Raw genomic sequence first — 14,160 nt, forward strand, 5'->3', positions numbered from 1 at the left:
TCTGTTTCTTTCCCTTAAACTACAGTCTTCATTCTCTCAAAGTTGGTTTATTGCAAGGAATAGTGCCCACCACCTTTTTTCAATAAATGAGGCTTAGTAAATCGGGAAGATCCCCTGGAGAAGGAAATGGCAACCCACTCCAGTATCCTTGCCTGGAAAATTCCATGGACGGAGGAGCCTGGTGGGCTACAGTCCATGGAGTAGCAAAGAGTCAGACACAACTAAGTGACTAACGCACACAGTGAGTGAATAAATAGTCAATGACCAAATCTCATGCTAACTAATATAGGTCTTTCAGGAATACTGCTCCCCCCACCCCAAAATGATGGCATCAGTGAAGATCACCCACTTGCACAGTCACAGTGGGTGGGGGTCAGGGCTGAGTCATCAGCAAGGCTGCCACCCACCATCGCCTCCCAATCGCAAGGGGATGTCCAACAGGTCAGGCTGTGGGCAGTATCACTCCACTGAGGGGAGAGCTAACATTTCCTTGGTGGTTCCTACGTCCAATCTCAGAACTAAGCATGTCTATGCACAATCTCACTGAATTCTCTGACAGTACCAGAAAGCACATATTGTTGAACCTTTTTCATAGATGTCTATTTTGAAACACTTTACAATTGATGGAAAATCTGCAAAAAATAGTGCAAACGGTTCTTGTATATTCTTCACACAGATTCCCCAAATGTCAACACATACCTCGTTTGTGTTCTCTCTCTCCAGATGCACGCACACGCACACGCACACGCACGACACAAATACTCCCACGTACACATATTGTTTCTGAGCTGTGTGAGAGGGAGATGAAGTTGCAATGCCCCTTTATCTCTAAATACTGCATATTTATTAAAACTCAGAACGTTAACATTAACATAAATCTATCCTCTAATGTAGAGACCTCCCAGTTTCACCAATTGTCCGTTAACGTCCTTGAGAGCAAAGAAAAAGAACAAATGTGCATCTCGCCCAGGACCCAATCTGGCATCACACCATGTCCAATTTTTATGTCTTTGGTCTCCTGTAACCTGGAAAAGTTTCTCGGTTTTTTTTTTTTTTTTTTTCCTTACATAACCTTGACATTTTTCTTAGAGTACAGGCCAATTATTTTGTGGAAGTCCCTCAGTTTGGGTTTGTCTGATCTTTCCTTGTACTTAGGTTCAGGATGTACATTCTGCCAGAAAAACCAAAGAAATGGTCCTGTACCTCTTCAGTGCATCATATCAGAGGCACAGGATGGCTACTGTCCTGTTCTTAGTGATGTGAACTTTGATTGCTTGATTAAGGTAGGGTCGGCCATAGGTCTCCACCACCAATTACAATTTCCCCCCAAATTTCCCACAAACTCATAGCAATTGTGTGGGGAGATATGCTGGGACTTTACAAATCCCTTCTGCATTGCCAGTCTATTCCAAGGAAACACTTTTCTCTCCTCCCCACTTATTTGTTTGTATTAATCTGATGCTCAGTTGTCCCAGATTTGACCCCTGGGAGCCCGGCTCTTATGCTCTTTTACTGTCTCCACCTCTCCTTACTTTCTGGTCTTCCAGGCTGTTCCAAGCTCATCTTGTCCTCTTTACACCCTAGCCCTGCAATTAACCTTAGCTCCAAAGACCCCCGGTACCTTTTAGTGGAGAAATTATTTAGCAAACAAGATGTGGGTCCCTGGTGTGCTACTGGGGTGTCACGGCTTTTAGGCTCTCTTGGCAGACACAGCCACATCAGTGCACTCACATATTTATTTGAAGGTCTCTGTGTGTGCCAAAACCTTAAATTCCAATCTGACATCACGGGACTAACGCTAGCCTTTCACCTGTTAATACGTGTATCTTCCTCCATTGATTCAGAGAAAACTGGCTTCCACTACTGACAACACATTTATATAGTTCCTCAATCTTCAACAGAAACAAAGTAATTTCAGAACTACAAGTCCATAACACCTTTAAAAGCAAACCTACTACATCTGAATCATTTCTAATGAGGTGGATGAAACTGGAGCCTACTATACAGAGTGAAGTAAGCCAGAAAGAAAAACACCAATACAGTATACTAACGCATATATATGGAATTTAGAAAGATTGTAATGATAACCCTGTATGCAAGACAGCAAAAGAGACACAGATGTATAGAACAGTCTTTTGGACTCTGTGGGAGGGGGGGGATGATTTGGGAGAATGGCATTGAAACATGTATGATATCATATAAGAAACGAATCGCCAGTCCAGGTTCGATGCAGGATACAGGATGCTTGGAGCTGATGCACTGGGATGACCCAGAGGGATGGTACGGGGAGGGAGGTGGGAGGGGGATTCAGGATGGGGAACACGTGTACGCCCGTGGTGAATTCATGTTGATGTATGGCAAAACCAATACAATATTGTAATTAGCCTCCAATTAAAATAAATAAATTTAAATTAAAAACAAGCAAATCTACTAATGAAAGTAACAATATATTTGTTTACAACTGAGGATGTATGGTCAAAATACCAAGTGCAAAAGTTGCTTGGGGAGCTGGCTTCACCGTCAGCATGGTTTATTATCTATTTGAAATACAGCTAGACTCACTTTGTTTCTGTATTTATTCCACACTGGGTCTTGATGCTTTTTCTCTCGCTTTTTTTTTTGAGTTGTGAAATATAAACATGATTATAAATGTCAAAAAAAAAACACAAAAAGTCATACTCAGAGAAATTCTACTCATTATTCTTCTGACCCATTCTCATCCTCCCATTCTTTCAACTCTGGTCCCAACCATAGGTAATCAATCTCATTAGATTCTAGTTTACCTTTCCTATTTTTCTTTTTTGCTAAAATACACAAATACATATATACATTCTAATTTCACCTCCTTTATTAAACAACAGTAACAAAGTAGAAATGTTCTTTTGTTTTTACAGCTTTGCTTATGTATATTTTTTATATCATAAAATTCACCCTCTGTAGGTGTAGCAAATTTGGAAAACTCAGCAGTGGCCACAGGACTGGAAAAGGTCAGTTTTCATTCCAATCCCAAAGAAAGGCAATGCCAAAGAATGCTCAAACTACCGCACAATTGCACTCATCTCACACGCTAGTAAAGTAATACTCAAAATTCTCCAAGCCAGGCTTTAGCAGTACATGAACTGTGAACTTCCAGATGTTCAAACTGGTTTTAGAAAAGGCAGGGGGACCAGAGATCAAATTGCCAACATCTGCTGGATCATGGAAAAAGCAAGAGAGTTCCAGAAAAACATCTATTTCTGCTGTATTGACTATGCCAAAACCTTTGACTGTGTGGATCACAATAAACTATGGAAAATTCTGAAAGAGATGGGAATACCAGGCCACCTGACCTGCCTCTTGAGAAACCTATATGCAGGTCAGGAAGCAACAGTTAGAACGGGACATGGAACAACAGACTGGTTCCAAATAGGAAAAGGAATGTGTCAAGGCTGTATATTGTCACCCTGCTTGATTAACTTACCTGCAGAGTATACATCATGAGAAATGCTGGGCTGGAAGAAGCACAAGCTGGAATCAAGATTGCCGGGAGAAATATCAATAACCTCAGATATGCAGATGACATCACCCTTATGGCAGAAAGTGAAGAGGAACTAAAAAGCCTCTTGATGAAAGTGAAAGAGGAGAGTGAAAAAGTTGGCTTAAAGCTCAACATTCAGAAAACTACAATCACGGCATCTGGTCCCATCACTTCATGGGAAATAGATGGGGAAACAGTGGAAATAGTGTCAGACTTTATTTTGGGGGGCTCCAAAATCACTGCAGATGGTGACTGCAGCCATGAAATTAAAAGACACTTACTCCTTGGAAGGAAAGTTATGACCAACCTAGATAGCATATTCAAAAGCAGAGACAATACTTTGCCAATAAAGGTCCATCTAGTCAAGGGTATGGTTTTTCCAGTGGTCATGTATGGATGTGAGAGTTGGACTGTGAAGAAAGCTGAGCGCCAAAGAATTAATGCTTTTGAACTGTGGTGCTGGAGAAGACTCTTGAGAGTCCCTTGGACTGCAAGGAGATCCAACCAGTCCATCCTAAAGGAGATCAGCCCTGAGTGTTCTTTGGAAGGAATGATGCTAAAGCTGAAACTCCAGTACTTTGGCCACCTCATGCGAAGAGTTGACTCACTGGAAAAGACTCTGATGCTGGGAGGGATTGGGGGCAGGAGGAGAAGGGGACGACAGAGGATGAGATGGCTGGATGGCATCACCAACTTGATGGACGTGAGTTTGAGTGAACTCCGGGAGTTGGTGATGGACAGGGAGGCCTGGTGTGCTGCAGTTCATAGGGTCGCAAAGAGTCAGACACAACTGAGCAACTGAAATGAACTGAACTGAACTGAGGTGTAGGGTCTGGTGAGTTTTAATAAAAGTATGTAATGTGCAACTGTCACCACCATCCAATTTTAGAACATTTCTGCACCCCTCATCAAATCCTGCTCCAACCACTCTAGAAGATATACTGCCCTCTAATTGTCATTTTTATACCTTAGAAGTCATCATTTGCCACTTCATAGTCATTCCCTTCCTTTTTCATAGTTGTGTAGTACTCCATTGACTGTATTTACCAATAGTCACTCAACCAGTCCACCATGTTTTGGAATTAGGTTACTTCCAGCAATTTGCAACTACAAATAATTCTGGAATGAATAATCTTGTGCAGGAATATTTTCATACTTTTAAGGTATATCTTCAGGGTTAATTGTTACCAGTGGAATATTTGGTCAAAATGCAAACACACAGGTCGTTGTGATAAATATTGCCAAATTTCCCCTCAAAACTGTTGTACCTATTTGCATTCCCAGCAGCAATATACATGAATGGCCAATAGGCTGTATTATTGAGCTTTGTCAATTCTGCCAAATGACAGAAACATGTTATCTCAGAGTTATTTTAATTCTCTTTTCTCTAATTAGGACTGATGTTGAACATGTTTTCATATGCTTAAAAGCCACTTGTATAACTTATAGGTGAATTATCTTTTCATTTCTTCTGCCTATTTTTCTATTCGGTTCCCTTCTCCTCCAATTTCAATAGTGCTTTATATATTAAGGATGCATGCTCAGTCCCTTCAGTCATGTCTGACTCTTTGCAACCCTATAGACTATAGATCACCAGGGTCCTCTGTCCATGGGATTTTCTGGGCAAGAACACTGGAGTGGGTTGCCATTTCCTCCTCCAGGGGATCTTCCTGACCCAGGGATCGAATCTGGGTCTCCTGCATTGCAGACAGATTCTTTATTGATGAGCCACTGGGGAAGCCCATATATTAAAGATGTTAATCCTTCATATCTGAAGTATTTTGCAAATATTTTCTCCCACTTTGTCATTTGTGTTTTGATTACGCTTAAGGTGGGGTCTTTTGTAGGTTTGTTTGTTTGCCATGCCAACAGTGTTCATATAAAAGTAATTAGTTTTATGTAATCAAATGTATCAATCTTTTCTTTTACCACATCCAGATTGTGAGCCACAATTAGAAAACTTTTCCTCACACCTACGTGGCTGGAAAATTCATCCATGTTTTCCTCTAGTATATTTATGATGCCATTTTTTTATAGTTAGGTCTCAGATTCATTTGGAGTTATTCTTGTGCAAGTGAAGATATACATCTAATTTTATCTTTTTTCAAAGGGCTACCCAGTTATCCCAACACAATGTATTAAAAAGTTAACCTCTGCTCCCATGATATGAGATCCCATCTTTGTTGTTGTTGTTTAGTTGCTAAGTTGTGTCCACCTCTTTGCAACGGCATGGACTGTAGAACCCCAGGCATCCCTGTCCATGGGATTTCCCAAGCAAGAATACTGGAGCGGGTGGCCATTTATCATACACTAAATTCCATATGTAATTGGCTCTGCTTCTGGATTTTGCATTCATTCCACCGATATGTTGTTTCTTCACGCACCAATACCACACTAGTTTAATTACAGAAGGTTTATCCTTCGTTTTAAGGTCTGGTAGAGTTGTTTCCCCTTATAACTTTTATCTTTCATGATTTTAATGGTTATTTTGTGTCTGATTTTTCATACGGACTCAAGTATCACTTGTCTCGCTCCATAAAAAAGCTTATTTGTATTTTCACTTGGATCATGTTAAAGTCATAGATTAACTTTGAAGAAACTGGCTTTTTTTATGATGTTAAGTTAACCCATCCAAGATCAAGGGATGTCTTTCTATTTGCTTGAGACTACTTTTGTGTCTTGCAGAAGTGTTTTAAAGTTTTCCTCAGGTAGGCTTTGCCTGTTTCTTGCTAAGTTTATTTCTAAGTATTTTATCTTCTTTGTTGCTGTTGTTCCCTCTAACTGGTTTTTGTTTATGTAAAAGAAAGCTATTGATCTCTGTACATCAATTTTTACCTGCTATCTTAAAATTTCTTTTACTGTTTGATTTACTATTATCATTGATTTTCTACAGTTTTCCTATTTTACTATCATATCATTTGCAAATTGAGATGGTTTTGATTCTCTTTCTCTATAACTTACACTTCTAATTGATTTCTCTAATTGCTGATATCTCTAGTACAACTGTAGAACAGTAATGAAGATACTGGGCATCTTGCCTTTATGGAAATGCCTCTAGTGTTTTCCATCACTTTAGGATGTTGACTTTAGGATTCAGGCATACAAAATATTTTATCATGAGGAGAAATGACCATCCATTTTTGTTTCCTTAACTGATATATCAGGCATGGGTATTGATTTCTATGAAAGGTCTTTCAGAATCTGTGGAGATACTTACATGATTTTTTCCTTAAGTGTATTGTTATACCAGTGGATTTCCTCATGTTGAACTAAGCTTGCATTCCTGGAAAAAATATCATTTGGTCAAGGGGCCTTGATTTCTTAGTTGCATTTGATTCAGTTCAGTTCAGTTCAGTTGCTCAGTCATATCCGATTCTTTGCGACCCCATGAATTGCAGCACGCCAGGCCTCCCTGTCCATCACCATCTCCCGGAGTTCACTGAAACTCATGTCCATTGAGTTGGTGATGCCATCCAGCCATCTCATCCTCTGTCGTCCCCTTCTCCTCCTGCCCCCAATCCCTCCCAGCATCAGAGTCTTTTCCAATGAGTCAACTCTTCACATGAGGTGGCCAGAGCTATGAATGATCTGTTTAGTACTTTTGCATCGATATTTATAAGTGATATTGTTCTATAATTTCATTTTTGTACTTGCTTTGTCAGGTTGAGGAATCAATGTTATTCTTACTTTCAAAAAAGAATTATATGTTCTCCTTTATTTCCAATGCTCTGAAACAATGAATAAAGACTGGAGCACAACTGGTCTTTGAAGGTCTGTTTCATTTCCCCTGTGAAACTATCCAGACCTGGTGCTTTTTTCTGGCATAGTTCTTTCATGATTTTTTCTCGACTTTTAAAGAAATTGACTTTTTTAGGCTTTCTCTATTGAATGAAGCCAATTATGATACTATATTTCATCTAGCTTTTCATATCTATTTTATAGAGGACTGCATACTATCTCGTGATTTATTCAATTTCACCTGCTTCAATAATTATGCCCTCTTGTCATATTTTATTTTATATATTTGTGCTTCCTCTCCATTTCTTTATTGTTACCAAGTGTTTCACCTACTTTGTTACTGTTTTTAAAACAATATTTTAAAATTGTTAATTAGATCTATTTTTCTCTATTCTCTAACTTATTTTTTTCTGCTTTACTTCTTCTTATATTATTTCTTGTGCTCTCTTTTAGTGTATTTTGTGGTTCTTTTCCTAGATTGTTGAGCTGGGAACTTAGTTCATTTGTTTTCCTTTTCCAGTCATTATTCATAAAAGTGTTTAGGAATGTGAATTTTTCTGTGGTCACTGCTCTAGATTTAGGAATGTGAATTTTTCTGTGACCACCACTCTAAACGTGTCCCATAAATTCTGATATGTAGTGTTTTCATTTCATTATCTCTTTTTTGTTCCAGATTTGTTTCCCCTTTATCCAAAAGTTCTTTAATAGAGAGCTTCCCTGATAGCTCAGCTGGTAAAGAACCTGCCTGTAATGCAGGAAGCCCTGGTTTGATACCTGGGTTGGGAAGGTCCCCTGGAGAAGGTAACAGCTACCCCACTCCAGTATTCTGGCCTGGAGAATTCCAGGGACTATATAGTCCATGGAGTCACAAAGAGTAGTGTTTTCATTTCATTATATCTTTTTTGTTCCTGATTTGTTTTCCCCTCTTTATCCAAAAGTTCTTTAATGGAAGGTTTTTACATTTCCAGAAGAAAAGTTCTTTTTGTTTTTCTGTTTTTGTTAATAATGCCTAGGCGTGCTGTGATTCATGGGGTCGCAAAGAGTCAGACATGACTGAGCCACTGAACTGAACTGAACTGAGCATACTGCAGAGTATTGCCTGTAATATTTCTACTTCATACAACTTACTGAAGTTTTTTTTGTGACCTAATATATGATATATTTTTTGTAAATGTTCCATGTGCACCTTGCTATGCACTATGGCATAGTAAGAATCTACCGTCTTAGGTATATACATATATATATGTATACATACACCCTTCCCTGATGGCTCAGTGGTAAAGAAACCCTGTGTCAATGCAGGAGACACAGAGATGTGGGTTTGATCCCTGGGTTGAGAAGATCCTCTGGAGGAAGAAATGGCAACCCACTCCAGTATTCTCGCCTGGAGAATCCCATGGACAGAGGAGCCTGGCAGGCTACAGTCCATGAGGTCACAGAGTTGGACACAACCGAGGACTCACGCATAAGTGTGTATATATAAATATATATACACACACACATATACACCTCATTGATTATGTTGTTATGTTTTTGCCCACTTGTGCTGAGTGTAGTTTGTTAATAATCTCCCATTACTAGTGTGTTTCTACCCAAGTCTCCTCATTTCTTTATAGTTTCTGCTCTATAAACATTGTTCCTGTGTTATTTAGTACATAGCTATTTATGATTGTCATATACCCATTTTGAATTGCCACAAGCCCCCTTTTTTCCTAAATACCTTGACTGAGTACCTGCTACAGGCAAGGCAGGATCCGTAAACTGCCATTTATCCTTCCATGTATCTGGGAGCAGAGGCCACCAACGGATGGACACAGGGGTGCCTTTCTGGTCATGAAGACTCCCAGGGATCTGGTACAGGTGTTTCTCACTTAGGGTAACAATTGTTCTCAAAAGAATTCATGACTTCTGGGCTATTCCCACCTGTCCAGCCAGCCAGCATCCTGCAAGACACCTCCATAGGCAAAGCCAAGCAACCTACTGCTGCTGAGAATAGATGCTTCCAGTTCAATCATGTTCTTAAAAACTTAACACCACACAAACCAAGGGAATCCCCCAGGTTATGGTTTCCTGACACAATACCATGTTCTGTCAGCTGAATTACACAGATTTCTTGTGAGGAGGCTGAGAAGGGCTTCATCCTGCATCCAGAACAACTGCAGGGAGCTCTCTGCACCCTGGTGATTCCACAGCACCCTTTCTCCTGTGCCTTCTTACAGAAAAAAAAAGTGAAAGCCAGTCGCTCAGTCACATCCAACTATTTGCAACCCCATGGACTATACAGTTCATGGAATTATCTAAGGCAGAATACTAGAGTGGGTGGCCGTTCCCTTCTCTAAGGGATCTTCCCAACCCAAGGATCTAACCCATGTCTCTTGCATTGCTGGCGGATTCTTTACCAGCTGAGCCACAAGGGAAACCCAAGAATACTGGAGTGGGTAGCATATCCCTTCTCCAGGGGATCTTCCGGACCCAGGAATCGAACCAGGGCCTCCTGCATTGCAGGTGGATTCTTTACCAAATGAGATATCAGGGAAGCCTCATGCAAATTCAGGCTTCCCTGGTAGCTCAGATGGTGAAGAATCCGCCTGCAATGCAGGAGACCTGGGTTCAATCTCTTGGTCGGGAAGATCCCCTGGAGGAGGAGAATTCCATGGAGAGAGGAAGCTGGCAGGCTACAGTCCATGGGGTCGCAAAGGGTGGGGCACAACTGATAAACTTACACACAGGTTCACACACATTCAAGGGCCACTGCTTCTATAGCAGTAGCAAAGCAAAGCAAAGAGAAAGCATTCTGGAACCAAAGTCAGTATCCCTTGGCTAAGAGTCAAGCCAGGATGTAAATGCAAAGACAGTCAACTAGACTTCATTGATTAGCAGAGTACCAGACAAGTGAACCTGGGGTTAATCAGCAGACGGGGGGAGGGCTGTGGCTCAGTTCAATGCCATTAACACACCATGGTCCCTCTTCGCCCCAACACAGTCAAAATGTTATGGAGAACTTGCCAGCCTAATTACAAATTCTGAGCTTTCATTTGGTAGGCAATTAATAGCCACTAGAAACATAAATCGGGGCAGAGACACAAACAGGGGAAAACTGTTTACAAACCTTTCTTAAAATTATCCACAGAGATACAGGCTGGCCAGCTTTCACATTATAAGGGCAGAGAACTTATGCCCTGGAAAGATGAACACACTTACTGTCTGGACCTTTATAGAAAAAGTTGTCAACCTCTGGACTAAGAAGCAAACAATATAGTTTTATTATGTAAAACCCATGACTGAGGGGTTGCTACTGCATTTAGCTTACCTGGATTCACTCGTTAATGTAATTGTCCTTTCTAAAAAGCCTAGGAAAGAGTGTAAGCCACTTGAATCAGCCACCCATGCAACAGTCCCCATGCCTATAAATATTACAGCTGGTAATATTTCAGCTGTTGTGATGGTTCAAGTTGGCTACGTGCACCAAATCTTGGCTTCCTTTACCACTTTCCAATAAAAGGAACCAGAGCTCCTTGGAGAAAAGACTGACTAGAGCTGCAGCAGGAAATACACAAGATGAGCTGGAGCCTGCCACAGAGTAAAGAAGCACTTTAAAAAAATACACAGTGGATATGTCAATGTGACACAGAAAGAGGGCCCAAAGACGGAGCAGTTTGGGCAAAGAAAGGGAGAATGTAGCACTGCCTGCCCCACATCCAAAGCATAAATATCCATCCGTTCATACTGATTTAAATAAGTAACTGGATAAATAATTAGGGGAGAAGAAACAAGTCTCCCATGCAAAAGAATTTTAAATAATTTATGTAGATACTCTGCCCTGAAGGAGTGGGGCTTCCAGTTCTTCAATAGAAGGCCCCAGGGCTGCACAGTGACCTCTTTCCAGGGGGACAGTATGGAAGGAGAGTGGGGGACAGAGGGAACACCTGGAGACACCTGGTAAACACCATCTCAGCCAGGCGACCATGGTCAACATCAACAAAGGTAAGTCAGACTGATAGTGGGCACCCTCAATACAATGTGAATACAATGGTATTGCACCTCCATGGTGTTCCTTCCCAAAACGTATGAGCCCAGCTTAATTATGAGCAAAACAGCAGACTGAAGGACAGTCCACCAAACACCTGACCAGCCATCCTCAAAACTGTCAAGGTCATCAAAAGCAAGGAATATCTGAGAAACTGTCACAGTCCAGAAGAGCCTAAGGAGATATGATAACTAAATGTCATGCAGTGTCCTGGATGGGATCCTGGAACAGAAAAGGACAGTTTACTAGCTTTTACCAAAGAAATCTGATTAAAGATTTTAGTTGAACATAATGTATCAATTGCATGCTTCCCTAGTTGCTCAGAGGGTAAAGAATCTGCCCACACCTGGGTTTGATCCCTGGGTTAGGAAGATCTCCTGGAGAAGGAAATGGCAACCTGCTCTGGTATTCTTGCCTGGAAAATCCTACGAACAGAGGAGCCTGGCGGGTTACAGTCCATGGGGTCGCAAAGAGTTGGACAGGACTGAGCAACTTCCCTCACTCAATGTATCAATTCCCTATTCCCAGGTGGCGCAGTGGTAAAGAATCTGCCTGCCAATTCAGGAAATGCAGGAAGTGCAGGTCGGATCTCTGGGCCAGGAAGATTTTGGGTGTAGGAAATGGCAACCCACTCCAGTATTCTTGCCTGGACATTTCCATGTATAGAGGAGCCTGGTGGGCTACAGTCCATGGGATTGTAAAGAGTTGGGCTGGACTGAACACAGCACAATTTATCAACGTCAGCTCATTAAAAACAGTAAAAAATGTACCATTCTAACATAAAACAACATGAGAAACAGGTCTGGGCAAATGTTCCTCTGTATGACCTTCACAACATTTCTATAAAGCTAAAGCTGATATAAAATGAAGTTTATTTAATCTCTTTTTTTAACTAAGTGCTGCAAAGGCATACAAAGGTTCATGCTAAACATTTGACAAAAACACATCTCATTCAACCCCACAACAACATAATAGTTTTAAGAAATGAGTTAGACAGTGTTCTTCTCTGCTTCTCTTTGACAGGGATTGTAGAAAACTGGTATAATTTCTTCCTTAAATGTTTGGTAGAATTCACCAATGAACCCATCTGGGCCTGGTGCTTTCTGTTTGGGAAGGTTATTAATTTTTTATTCAATCTCTTTAATAGCTGAAAGCCTATTCAGACTATCTATTTCTTCCTGTGTGATTCTGGCAGGCTGTGTCTCTCAAGGAATTGATCCATTTCATCTGGGTCATCAACTTTGTGGTCATAGAACTGTTCATAATTTTTCTTTTTTATCCTTCAATGTCCATGGAATCAATAGCAACAGCCCTTCTTTCTTTAAAGACATGAATAATTTGTGTCTTCTTCCTTTTTTTTCTTAACCTGGCTAGAAGCTTATCAGTTTTATTGATCTTGACAAAGGACCAACTTTTTTCTCTTTGATTGTCTCTGTGCATGTGTGCATACTAAGTCCCATCAGTCTTGTCCGACTCTTTTGCACCCCCATGGACTATAGCCTGCCAAGCTCCTCAGTCCATGGGGGTGCTCCAGGCAAGAATACTGGAGTGGGTTGCCATGCCCTCCTTCAGAGGATCTTCCTGACGCAGGGATCAAACTTGTGTCTTTTACAGCTTCTGCACTGGCAGGTACTGAGTTATTTACCACTAGTGCCACCTGGGAAGTTTGATTATCTCTATTGAAGCCCTGTTTTTTATTTCAGGTGAGAATTTTTATTACCTTGACCTTAGAAGTGAGGTAACTGAGTTTGGGAGGCCTTAAGGGAATCTCAGAGTGACCTGACCATTGCTACAACTCACTTTCATCACTATACCATACTGCCTCCCAGCTCATCTGTTCTTCCAGAACTTCTTGATTAAATATTATATGCCATGATCTGGGCTTTCCAGGTGGCATTAGTGGTAAAAAATCCACCTACCAATGCAGGAGACTTAAGGAACACCAGTTCAATCCCTGGGTCAGGAAGATCCCCTGGAGGAGAACATGGCAACCCATTCCAGTATTCTTGCCTGGAGAATCCCATGGACAGAGGAGCTTGGGAGGCTATGGTCCATGGGGTCGCAAAGAGTCTGACACAACTGAAGTGACTTAGCATGCACACATGCCATGATCTGGTCTAGAAATCCATAGATGTACCTAATGCCCCAGAGCAGACACCCAGCTAGGGGGTCCTGAACAGCCAGCCTCAGGACCTGCTTGTCCCCACCCATGACCCAAGCCAGTGAGGAAAAAAATGCAAATGACTCAGCAGATCAGAAGCCTCTAGAGCTGGCGCCCAGAGTGGCTGGGGTGGCTGGGGTCGAAGGGCACATGGACTCCAGCATGTATCCACTCCTGACCTAGAGGCCACCCACTGTACAACTGTGTGGGATTCCTGGGGGACCCCAGAAGGAGCACCTCATCTCCTGAAACCACTTAGCTCTTCCAGAACACAAGAGTATCAGCCCCTCGTGTAACTGAGCAGGACCCTGTGAGGACTTCCCAGAATAGAGTCCAGTCCATGTCCTCCACCTGCCTTTTGTCTGTAGAAAAGCTTTAGTCAAGAAATAAATTCAACTAGAAAAGTGAGAAAATGCAGAAAGGAAAACAGTCAAGCAAGACAAAAGCATACTACTTTAGCCATTAAACAAAGTCAAGGACCTTTAGCTCTAACTCAAGGACTATAGGCAATATTCTGAGCCCTGTTCTTTGAGATATTCTGTAGATACTGAAATCCCCACCCGGAGCAAGAAGTTAATTGTTTGCTGCCCACAAGCAGGTGGACAGACCCCAGACCTGTTGGAACCAGAAGGTTGATGATGCTGACTCCCTGTTACCTCACCACCAACCAATCAGAAGAAGCTCCATGAGCTGACCATGCCCTGCTCCTTGGACACT

At 41.5% G+C, this 14,160-nt stretch overlaps 1 protein-coding gene across 1 annotated transcript in view; it reads right to left on the bottom strand.

Annotated features, from left to right (window-relative positions):
- Positions 1–14,160, bottom strand: part of CAMTA1 (calmodulin binding transcription activator 1) — a 967,024-nt gene that overhangs the window by 560,492 nt on the left and 392,372 nt on the right. The gene's annotated exons all lie outside the window — the stretch shown is intronic.

This window comes from Budorcas taxicolor, chromosome 16, assembly GCF_023091745.1.
Source record: "Budorcas taxicolor isolate Tak-1 chromosome 16, Takin1.1, whole genome shotgun sequence".
In the NCBI taxonomy this organism is placed as follows: Eukaryota; Metazoa; Chordata; class Mammalia; order Artiodactyla; family Bovidae; genus Budorcas; species Budorcas taxicolor.